We start from the raw sequence: 12,027 nt of genomic DNA, 5'->3' as shown, positions 1-12,027 counted from the left end.
GATTTAATAGCGGGGGAGCGTCCTTCCTCCCTCCCCTCCCTGCAGTGTAATTCCTGTGCTCTCCTTTTTATATGCATGCTCGGACCCCTCTCCAGACTACATTCTGCCCCTCTCCTAAACCTAGCTTTAGTCAATTCTCATGAAAAGCCACCCTTCCAGGCCCATTAATTGCTCGGTCGGCCTTGGCCGTTGCACAGCAGCCTTTTGTTCCCGCGTCGCTCCAGCTGCTCCCACCGCCCCTCGCACACAGGAGTCGTTTGTCATAAACATTCCCAAACGCACCTCTGGAGTCCAACAGCAACAGCGCCTGCACAAAGCCCTCCCTTGTCACATAGAGCCCGTACCTGGTACACACAGACCGCTGCCTCGGAAAGCCACTGTCACCTCGCGGATCCTTTGTGCTCCGTCTCTTTGTATTTATGAACTGCCTCTCGCCACAGACCTACAAGGAAGCTCTTTCCGTGACCAGAACAATCCTTCATTCTGTTTGCACAGAGAACTTCTCTTCCAGAATCCAGAGTGAGGTGGCACAGCGACAGCCAACACATTGCATGGGCAGAGGACGCTCAGCGACAGCTCAGGTCTTCTAGATAACAGAAACGCTTTGTGTAACCCTCTCTGAACAGATCACAACAGAAGTGGCTTTACAAGCCTGGGCAGAGGAGAAAAAAGAGCAGCGTACCATCCTGGATCAGCGGCAGATGCTTCTGCGGCGGCAGAGCACAGCCCAGCACTTCCAAACAGAGCATCGCTGATGGAAAAGCATCAAATCACTGGCCAGGAACTCGCACACTTGTGGTCTCTGTGCAGAGAGGACAGAGAACCGAGCGAGTGCACTCACATCCACTCCAAACCCAACTGCAGAGCCATTGCTTCTCAATTAGAAGTAGGCAGATGGCAGAACAGCGTTGGATTTGAGGTCTGACCACCAGCTCAGTTTCTTTGATGTAGCAGGTCGGATCCCAGCATGAATCACTCCTAATGTTTGGTAAAGAAAGCGCGATCCATGGATTTTATCGCACGCACCATTTCACTGAAACCCTGAACCCATAAATCTAAAGCAAGATGTAGATGTTATCCACAACTCTGTACACATGATTCCTGAAGCTGGCCCTAGCCTGCTCTGCAAGAACATCAACGTTTTTTGAGTGCTGACAACTCGCACGATTTGAGTCACTGCACTCATTATATCTGCATTTTTCTCCTGGAGACAAAGCACCGTGGAGAACTTCAGCTTCCACCAAAATGAAGGTGGGAAAAAATCTCCTCCCTTGATTGAAGAGAAAAACCTTAGACCTCGCAAACCAAAGCCAATGCCCGTCATTGGTTTAAGTTTCTTGTTTCAAATAAACCTCATTATTTTGCCAGGGGCCATCCTTACACCTGAGGATTCAAAACCTGGCGGTTACGAGAATTCACCTGCAAGTCGTGCGTTACTCAAACAAGGTTTCCCTGCATTTAAGATGGGGCTAAGGCCTCGAGATCTGGATTAGCAGCAGTTGCTTTTATTACATGCATGGAGAAAGAAAAACTGTTCAGAGCTGCAAATCAAGCACCTGCTTATTACTGTGTGTGTTCCAGCCACCCTCCAGCACGGAGACAAAGAAGCCATTCGGATCACATTCCTCCATTACACTTCTTATTTTGCCAGACAATATTCATGGGGGTCTGCTTCTCCTCTTATGCAGGCTGGCAAAATGTTAAACAAATATTTTCGAACTGCAAGAGGAACTGACATTTTAGGATATGAAAACAAGGAGGAAGGGCACAATTTGAGGACCTCCAAGGAACAGCATGCAGACAAATAATCATAATAAAATGGTGACTTTATAGTTCCACTTAGTTATGTTTTTTGAGCAAACAACTCAATAGCTTAGTTGGTGGACATATTAGCAACTTCGGCAGCTCTGTAATACAAAATCGGACTCAGGTTCTTAAAGCAGCAAAGAGCAGCACAAGAAACAGAACAGGTTTCAAGGGATGCTTGGATTCAACATATTGTCAGTCTGAGAGGTAAATGTGGTTTGACCGAACAATACGAGCATCGGGGCACAGAACTGCAAAAACAGTTCTTTGGTTTGCTGCCTTCTTTATCCTTTTGTTTGTGGCGAGTGCAAGATTTCCTTTGCGTTATGCAGATCCATCTCACAGGGAGTCTTCTATGAGCACATACGTTACTTCACTACCTTGCAGAGAATAATGTTTTCCCCATTTCTTAAAAGCAAGGATTCCCTACGGTTCTTGTTTCTACAAGGGCACTTTTGACATCTGATATTCCACATTCAGAAGTCAAATCAACATTGAGAGCGGTTGACAGCTGCTCACAAGCTCCTCATGACGCCCTTGTTCCCCTCACAGCACAACAATCATGAGTTTAACTGCACAGGGATCACAAGGTTGGCTCTCCAGGGTTAGTTTTACTTAAGTCGCTGTCTTACGCTGCCCGCCCCCAACCCTTTGCAGAAGCCACAGGGCACGATCATATGATGGAATTATTTGCAACAGCAGGAGTGAATGGAAAAGATTCGGCGGATACAACTCTCTTTAGTTTCTGTGTATCCCTCTCCACACCATCTGCTGCTCATCCCCAGCACTGCCTGCAGCTCCTCTCCTCCCATCCCTCTGGTCTTGTTGCTTCTCGTAGCCTTGAATCCATCACAAACCTGCACAACTTTCACTCAATGGGTCAGGAGTTTTGCTTTGATGTTGCCTTAGCCAAGATAAGGAGACAGCAACACACACATTAAAGAAAACCCCCAACAGCCAGCTACCAAAACAAGACACTCCTTGGATGAACGGCTCCAATACAGAGAAAGGCGCAGGATCAACACATACAGATGTTACTCACACTGTTTAGAGCTGGTCTGAAAAGCTTTACAATCCCACGGAGACAAAAGTGGGATAAACCTCTGAAGGAGTGCATTATGTCCATTGCTGTATATGAATTAAGCTTAAACTGCTTGAGAATACGTAGCCATTGAGAAAAAGACAGACCATCAGCAAATCACTTTGTAATGTCTGTTATGCGTTTTTTCTCGTCATTTAAGCAAGGTCTTAGCACTAGTCCAGCCTGGAACCAGACGTGACAGACTAATAGGCATCTGGAATCAAACCAACCACCAGTAATGGCCAGGGGAGAACACACAGACCCAGCAGCGTCCTGAGCTCCCCGCCACATCACCGGCTGCAGTTCTCCTTGGGGACGGAGCAGTTGGGAAACTGCCACAGGAATAACTATTTATGCTGGGTTTTATCAGTGTAAAACTATGGAAGCCAGAGATCGAGCCTCACATCATCTCATAGATTAGAAATACCACGTAGAAAGACAGCTTTTACAGAGTTATCCTTTGATTTTGTGCATTCCTCAAGAAGTAATTTGCAAACCCTCGGAGCTTCTTGTGGATCAAACACTAAAGGCTCTGGGTTAACATTTTCAGAGTGATGCAGCCCCTCTGCACACAGGTTAATATTTCCAAAGAGGCTTTGAAAGAGACACACGAGGAAACTCACGGTTACATCTGAAGAGCAGTTTTTGCCCTGTCACTTCATCATACAACGGATATGATGCCTTTAGGACCAGCTTTTTCGGTCCACTCTCTGAACAATGCTTCTACCAGCAGTTTCATTACAAAACCGGGTGGCTAAGGTTAGTTCATTTTGAAGAGCGTGCACTCACAGAGCCATCAGAGTCCAGCCATGCAGAGACATGTAATTTGGGGGGCGGGGGGAAGAAAAACACCACCCCTCCACCCCCCCAAAAACTGCCACGTGAGTGCTCCAGCGAAATAAACACCTTGGGGAAAAGGTTAGCAAGGGTTTACTCTAGACATCCCTGTTTTCTAGGGGTTCTGGCAAAGATCAAGCAGACCAAAGGCTACGTTTTCTAACTCGGCAACCAGTCCAGCAGCACTTCTGCCAACAAAAAATGACTGCGTGCACTCAAAAGATGCCGCCAGTGCGGTTTGTCCGGAGTACATTGCAGTATCTACTAGTACTCTATCACATTACAGTGATGATAATCTCAGAGTCTGTAAGACTACTGTTTTGTTCACAAAGAATGTTCCCTTTACCTCCAGCCATGTGGTTTGAGCCTTCCAGCGACGGCTCCACGTTGGGAAACACCTCGGTGTTCAGGTACTTTAATTGGAACCTCTTCGAGAAGACAAGATACCCTTATAGAAGACACTGCACAAGCCACGTACGTAATAAGTTGTAGGGGAATAGACCCACCAGTGCAAGAAAAATCTCCCTACAAGGAGAAGTTTCCTACTAAATCCTAAGATTGGTTTATGCCCTGAAATACAGGGATTTATATCCCCTGTAAAGCTCTCATTTAATTTGCTATTAATTCTGGAGATTCTTGTTATCAAATTTCTAATCCTCCTTTCAAATCCCGTAAGCCGAGCGCTCTTGGCTTCCACGATGTTTTACCATAATCAGTTCCAGAGGTTCAAGGCGCTGCCTGGAATCCAAGCGCAGGGCTGGGAATCCGGCATTCCCGGCTGCACCGAGCGCAAGGGCAGGAGCTACAGATGATGCAAGAAAGTCCAGGTAGCATCACAAGTTCAAAAAACAAAGATTGCACGTAGGGTGAATAATAGAGAAATGTTTAAAGGCTGGTACATGTTTTTCAGGAGTGCCTGCATGACTTCAGTGCCCAGGTCATTTGGATGCTTTTGAAGTTCTTACTCATGTTCTATTTCTATAATTTTCTAGTTATTCTCACGTTACACATACAAATGCGAGGCTTTTGAACCCACTTCTAGCAGTAGAACAGTGCTGGCATGGATATGGCTTGAGCCTGGCCGCTTTCTCTGTACTGCTCAGGAGTGTGACAGATCTAGATCAGGACTAGGAAAGCTGTTCCTGGTACGTTTCTTGTCCAATTCTTATTTTCATTTTAAACATAAACATGAAGACCAGGCATCTTGCCAAGTCTGGCCATCCCCAGCCTAAAAGTATTAGTTTATTCCAATGCTTTTCTCTTCCTCCTAAAGCTGTCATCCGCGGGAAGACAGATTAGTCTTTCAGTTTATGTTTACCATAAATAACTAAGGCATTTTACCACCAAAGACTCTAGTCACGCTCAAGTCAGTAATCTTTGGAATTACAACATTTAGGTACCACTTTTAAGAAGACAACCTCCTCAAGCTCCCACTACAGCTGAAGGAGAGAGGCAGGTTAACCTGGCAGCAAATTTAAAGCAGAGCCTACAATTAGGCGCAACAAAAACTTCCCTTTGTCAAGTGCCTGGTTCCTTTGATTCCACGGATTCACTGACCTGTCCCCACAAGTCCGCAGGATTTCTGGAAGTCCACGGTCACATCGCGCTTCCCAAACTTTTCAGTGATGTTTAAAACGACCTCGGTCGCGGCAGATGTTTCTGTAACAATGAGAAGTATAGAAAAAGCTCATGCCACATCCGTGCGTTAATATTTATCCCGCATCCACACGGCTCTGGGAGGCCTGAAAAGGTGCATCGCGCTGCTCGGCAGCTCTACCTGCGGCTTCCTGATGCGCAAGGAGGTTTTTGTGTGTGTGTTTTGATGCCGAGGAGCATCAGCGGGACCGAAGATGAAGCCGCAGCGAAGCGGCCCCGCTCGGGACGCGCCGGGGCAGCGCTGCTCCCACCCCTGTGACCCCTCCGGGGCCGCTCCCGCTCCCCGGGACCGCAACCCCGCCCGGTTCTCCGTGCCGTACCTCGGCGGCCCCGGCCGGGGCTCAGCCCGGCCCCGCTGCAGCGCCCGCGCCTCCGCCGCCGTTTAAAAGGGCAGGTTGGCCGGCAGGGAGCATGCGCTGCCGCGGCCGAGCGGGACAGCGGGGGGGCTGTGCCGGGGGGGCTGTGCCGGGGGGTCCCCGGCCCGGGCCGCCCCCGCCGGGCACAGCGGCCCCGCTCCCGCCGGGCGCCCGGAGGCCCCGGAGCCGCCGCTCCCCCCGGTGCCGCTGCCATCGCTCCCGCATTCAACACAGTCGCATTTTTTAAAAGCCCTTTTCTTACCCCCCTCCCCATTTTTTTCCCCCTTCTCTCTTTTTCTCTTCTCTCTTTTTCCCCCCCTCTTTCTCTCTCTCTTTTTCCCCCCCTCTTTCTCTCTCTCTTTTTCCCCCCCTCTTTCTCTCTCTCTTTTTTCCTCCCTCTTTCTCTCTCCCTCTTTTTTCCTCCCTCTTTCTCTCTCCCTCTTTTTTCCCTCCTTTTTCTCTCTCCCTCTTTTTTCCCTCCTTTTTCTCTCCCTCTTTTTTCCCTCCTTTTTCTCTCCCTCTTTTTTCCCTCCTCTCTCCTTTTTCTCTTTTTTCCTCTCTCCTTTTTCTCTTTTTTCCTCTCTCCTTTTTCTCTTTTTTCCTCTCTCCTTTTTCTCTTTTTTCTCTCTCCTTTTTCTCTCTTTTTCTCTCTCCTTTTTCTCTCTTTTTCTCTCTCTCTTTTTTTTTTTTTTTTTAAATTATTATTATTATCATTCTTTTTTGTTTGGTTTTCCTAATCTATTCATGACTCGTAATTGCTCGGATTGTGTGCAAATGGCATTCCACGCTCTGGGAAGCTTGTGACCTGGCCCCTGGACGTTATTCATGGTAGATGACTGCTTAAAAATCACATGGCGTGTGTGGGAGAGCGAGGCAGAATATATACACTTATTGTACAGAGAGATCCAGACATTATATCGATATCTAGCTTGTCTAACAAAAACTAAACAGAACCATGAGTTGAGGAAAAATAAATGCTCTTATTCATATACCTCAAGACGAGAACCCTTGGCAAGAAGAGCCTGCCTTAAACATCACCATCAACAAATAGCATTGCTTTGTGCGTGAATACTCACGAGCAGAGGACAGGAAAACCGAGAGAGGAATGCAGCTGTTCTTAAATTAATGTTTGCAAATACTTGGGCCAGTTCGTCAGCTGATAGGTCGCCAAAAGATTTGGGCTAGTTTGTACTATTTAATGATTTGGCCTCTGTTTTGCAACTCATTCACTAGTTGCAGAAGCATTTATGAAGATTTAGTTACTTTTAACCTCCACAGGGTCCCTCCTTTGAGCAGTTTAGTACCTGTCAAGGTCAGAAATCCCATTCCCATGTCCCGTTTCAGCTGGGATCAGCAGGACAGCCTTGTTTTCACTGTCAGCAGCTGTTCCCTCCCAAAGTTGGCTGAGAGGACTCGCCCCACATGGAAAAAAGCAGAGAAGCACCTGCATTTGTTGTCACTCGAACCGCTGAGAACTCGCTCGCTGGGGCGGCTGACAAGGAGAAACGACACTGCTGTTTCCTGCAAAAGGTTTTTCGGCGTTCCAGATGCAGCTGAAAAAAAGAAAGCAAGAAAAAAAAGATATTGAAGTGCTATGACTTAACCTGGCAAAGCGCCAGAGTCCGAATTTGGGTGGGGAGAACGGCCTCTGTTTTGTAGTCGGGGAAGTTCACAAGCAATTAAATCACTATTAGCGCTGCTTTAAATTTTTTATGTTTTTTTTTGCACTGGAGAGTACGGCTCTCGGTAGGTGGATTCCCAGATGCTCAGCATTGTGGGCTCAGACCAGCAGCATCAACTCCAGCTTCCCATCGTCTGTTCCCTGACGCACCGTGCGATCTGGGTCCAGGCACAAGCAGCCGCTTTTCAAAAAGAAATTCACAGAATCACAGAATCGCAGAATGTCAGGGGTTGGAAGGGCCCTGGAAAGCTCATCCAGTGCAATCCCCCCATGGAGCAGGAACACCCAGATGAGGTTACACAGGAAGGTGTCCAGGCGGGTTGGAATGTCTGCAGAGAAGGAGACTCCACAACCCCCCTGGGCAGCCTGGGCCAGGCTCTGCCACCCTCACCGGGAACAAGTTTCTTCTCATATTTAAGTGGAACCTCCTGTGTTCCAGTTTGCACCCATTACCCCTTGTCCTATCACTGGTTGTCACCGAGAAGAGCCTGGCTCCATCCTCCTGACACTCCCCCTTTCCATATTGATCCCCATGAATGAGTCCCCCCTCAGTGTCCTCTTGTCCAGCTCCAGAGCCCCAGCTCCCTCAGCCTTTCCTCACACGGGAGATGCTCCACTCCCTTCAGCATCTTTGTTGCCCTAAATTGCAGGTGGTGGATCCTTCTGGGGCATCGCTGAGATCACAGACACATCGCATCTTCTAGATTTGCCAGACAGAAAATGGGTTTAACTGCAGCTTAATGAAGATGAGATTCTGAGACACAACAGAGCGGATTAAGACAATCGATACCCTGCCACACCAAATACTCGTTCGTTAAATTCCAGCAGGCCTGAAAAATTTCCCTTCAATTGAGGCACTGTAAAAGTTGGGTGCTACTCAAATATTTCAGCCTTCCCATCTCCCAACTCATTTCCCCTTCAATAAAGCAGCGATAACAGTATTTACGCACTTTGACAAACACTTGGCAACTTGTTGGTAGAGCCTCCGGTTGGCGCGACGTATCTTTATTGCGATAATCTTCTCAGATTCCAGCTCCGGAAAGCATTTGTGAGTTCTGGCTGCAGGTAAACACGGCTCTAGTTCCTCCCAAGGTGTTTTCATGCTTAGTTTAAAGCAGATCTTCACCTCACCTGAATTCTGCTGGATGGGACTCGCTCTGTGCTCAACCGCTCCATCGTGTATGAGAACTGAGGAACCCTGAGCTCTTCTACGTGGTTCTTCTTTGCACAACTTTTGCTCCTTCCTCTCCACAACGCCGCTGCTTTTGTTTAATGCTTCCTGCTCACGACGCTGAAATTCTCTGGGACAAGTTGGTGCTTTTTTCCAAGCTGACAGCGAGGTGCTGGTCCTGCACGGATCAAGAAGAATCATAGAATTGTGATGCTCTGATACCTTGAAGGACACGGGGGTCCTGCAATGGCTCATCTGGTTTCAGCCGTACTCCTGATTCACATCTGGAAAAGTAAAGTGAAAACAGTAAAAGAAAGAGCTAAGACTGAACAGAGCGGGGAAAACACCACCACCACCCCCAAACAACAATGAAACACAAGTCACAATAAGTCACATTCCACCTTTTTCTGCTACTGTTTGATTCTTCATGGACATATTTTTATGATAAGCAACCGTACTTTCGATATGAATTAAGGCTATAATCCCTTCTTTTATTTTTTTCCTCCCCAGATAATGAAATTTGTAATTCTCCCACAAGTAGGGGACATGTATACAACTTGTCTTAAACAAATCTACAGTATTTGACAACAAAACCTCACGGTTAAAACTCACGCTTCAGTTTAATACTATACTTCCTATTTTTAAAGTTGTTGCAAGCCATTTTTGTAACTTTTTTTCCCTTGCTGGGTCCCACTTGCAAGTTCACACACCTAATTTATTTAACACAATCTCATTTCTCATCAGGTTGCACCGTCAAGTTCTGAAGAACATCGGCGCTCCGTCCTGATTTAATTAACTCGCAACGTGTTCCTCTAGATCCTTATTTAGAAATCTTTAGAAAACAAAAAATGGACACATTTTTCTCTCTTTCAGAGGGATAAGCAGCCAGAGACACACATAAGAGAGAGTGAGGCGGCAGCACATCAGGGCCAGCGCTCACAAAGCTGTGAGCGAGCGCAGATTTGAGTTTCATGGTCCTGTGACTCAACCACCGTCCAGCCGAGGATTTCGGGGCATGTTACACGTTTTCCCGCTCCACGCTCGCAGCTCCTGAGGATCCCACACCTCGATCTCAGCAGCACTTTGGCGATGACCCAGCGGGATCTTCTGTGGGATCAGCAACTCTGAAAATTTAGACTTGGGTGCCTAAACACGGCAAGAAGAGCCTCATATTGTTTATGCTATTGGTTTCAGCAGATCCAGTCCTGGGCTTATAAATGGAACTAATAATTTTGCGGAAGCAGGACTAGAAGGTTCAGAATATCGCAGGATTGAGCCGTTATGGGAATCTGCAAACTAGATTAATTTATCAAAGGAGGGAAATACAGAGTCAACTGCCATCTCAGCTGCTCATGCCTGATTAGATCGTGGTACAGATGCGCCCTGGTCTAATCTAAGTCTCGTGTACCCAGTCAAGTGGTATCTGCTAGAACATTACAGGGGTTCAGCACCATCACATGTGGCAAACAAACCAAGGAGTCAGAGGGCAAGAGAGCATCTCAGCGTCACCCCGAGCACAGCTACACAGACACAGTCCTCATCGCCTCTCCGGACCTTAACCATGGTGCACAGAGGGATCCCGCGGATGCTCGAATTGGCCAGTGGAAGCTTTAAGCCTATTTAGTGCTTAATTACAGAAAATGCGAGTCCCGAACCTGACTGCAGACTGCTGACTCACGATGCAAACCTTTCGCTCTCTGTAAGCCCAGAAAAATCAACCCGCGCTCACATCCCAAGGTGGAAAAGCGTTAGAGAAATGCAAAGTAGAAACATACCTTGGTGGTGCTTACGGCTTGAGAACAAAGGTGGGAATTCGTGCTGGACACTCGGGGATTTTAGAAGGATCTTTCCTGACAAGCTGACAGCCCCAGACCTCTCGTGCCAGAAGATGGACTCTGTATAATTGTGTCTAATGCACCTTTAAAGAGAAAAAGCCACTAGAACAAACAAAAGCAGCGCCCGGCCGCGCAGCCTGTTTATACTTGAGGTAGCCAGAGCAGGCGGCTGCACTTTAGGGCTTATCTTCGTTCTCTTTCTAAACAGGAAATGTATTTCTGTCTCAAGCATTTCAGGAGAAGCCACCAGGCTAAAACTTTCAGAACGTGGGCTGCCAAAAATGAGCATTTCAGCTCCCTCCCGAGACACCGTGGGTGGGTGGGTATCATCTCGAACCACAACGAGAGCAACTTTGCGCGGCCAGGAGCGGCGGCTCCTCCAACACACGGGCTGGAAAACATCCAGGGGTGTAACGGGGCTACCAGGTCATGCAAAAACTGCCTTCCCCCCCAACTAACGGTGCGAGCAGTGGATTTTCTCTATGTAGGGCTGCAGGCAGGACACGGTATCAGCGCTCTACCGGCTTGGCACAATTTTTAGCTCCCCCAGTTTTGCCCTAAGCTTCACAATGTTAAATCTCAAAGCACTTGGAGTCATGGATTCAGTGAGGTGTTGTATTTGTTGTTTTTTTTTCTTTTTAAAAATATCAATTTCACGTCTTGTGGTTGTAGAGAAAAGCCTGGAAACACGATTTGCCGTGAACTGCCAAAACCAGAAGGCCATTTTTAATTTGGAGTCTCAAGACTTACAATCTCATGGTTTTTGAGACTCTGCAAAACCTGTCTCATATTGGAAGGGCTGGATTTGGTTAGAGGGGTTTTCTTGTTTGGTAGGGAGATGGGGTCACTGTGCACCGCTTACTGGATTTGCAGCCAAGCAAACGCGCTCCCTCCTCCAAATCATTATTGATCCTGGAACAGCTCCCACCGTTTACCGCTTAGCGCCAACGTCCCCGTCCCTGCAGGCGATGCAGAAGGAAAGAAGCTGTCCGTGAAACTGTGTTGCTAAACCAGGTTTGAAATCCGGGCATATCTGCTATATTTACAGAGCGCAGGACAAACATTTTCGCGTTCCCCCCGCTGTTCCCTGAGCCGCATTCTTAACCTCTGCCTCTTGCAGCCAACCTCCCTTCCACGTGCTCCGTCGCCTTCTGAACCGTCTGCTGTGGTTGTGGGGGACACTGCGGGACCTGGCAGGGAAGGGACGTCCTTGCTACGAACACACAAGGAGAAAACAGCCAACTGCAACAGCATGAAATCCAAACAGCTTTGCCAAGGGGAAGTTCGAGAGGAGCTGAACAACGGCTCAGCTGAATCCTCTTGCTTTGCATTTATTTTTACTTTGCTGTGCAGGTAAGTGTGAGTTTTCTCGGTGTAAAAAGGAAGCGCAGCTTGGTGTGGCAGCCACGGCCTCTCTGAGCCTCCAGCTCCTGTGAACTTCAATCCTCAGCGTTGCGCAGCCCTGGCTTCTGTTCACAGCTCTTCAACCCTCCATGTCGCGCAGGAAATCCTGTAAAGAGAAGGATCGCTTTGCACCAGCTTATTCTCCAACCTGCAGCACATCTCTGGTACCACCCGCCTCTCCCCAAATTCATCCCCGCTCA

At 47.8% G+C, this 12,027-nt stretch overlaps 1 protein-coding gene across 11 annotated transcripts in view; it reads right to left on the bottom strand.

Moving 5' to 3' along the window:
- SLC45A3 (solute carrier family 45 member 3) overlaps positions 1-12,027 on the bottom strand; it is a 32,931-nt gene that overhangs the window by 19,706 nt on the left and 1,198 nt on the right. Inside the window, exons 1-5 of one of the 11 annotated variants that reach the window (XR_014185736.1) lie at positions 10,364-12,004; positions 8,368-8,872; positions 7,181-7,289; positions 5,282-5,383; positions 345-586 (exon numbers count right to left, since the gene is read on the bottom strand). The gene's annotated coding sequence lies outside the window, so the exon portion shown is untranslated. Of the gene's footprint in view, positions 1-344; positions 587-5,281; positions 5,384-5,501; positions 5,991-7,180; positions 7,290-8,367; positions 8,873-10,363; positions 12,005-12,027 lie in introns of those variants that run through there. The other 10 variants (XM_082069461.1, XM_082069462.1, XM_082069460.1 and 7 more) reach the window with 10 other exon arrangements.

The sequence above is a fragment of the Streptopelia decaocto genome, assembly GCF_964273445.1.
Source record: "Streptopelia decaocto genome assembly, chromosome: 19".
NCBI classification, from domain to species: Eukaryota; Metazoa; Chordata; class Aves; order Columbiformes; family Columbidae; genus Streptopelia; species Streptopelia decaocto.
The sequence above is the reverse complement of the archived record's forward strand: the minus strand, read 5'-3'. Positions and strand labels throughout refer to the sequence as shown.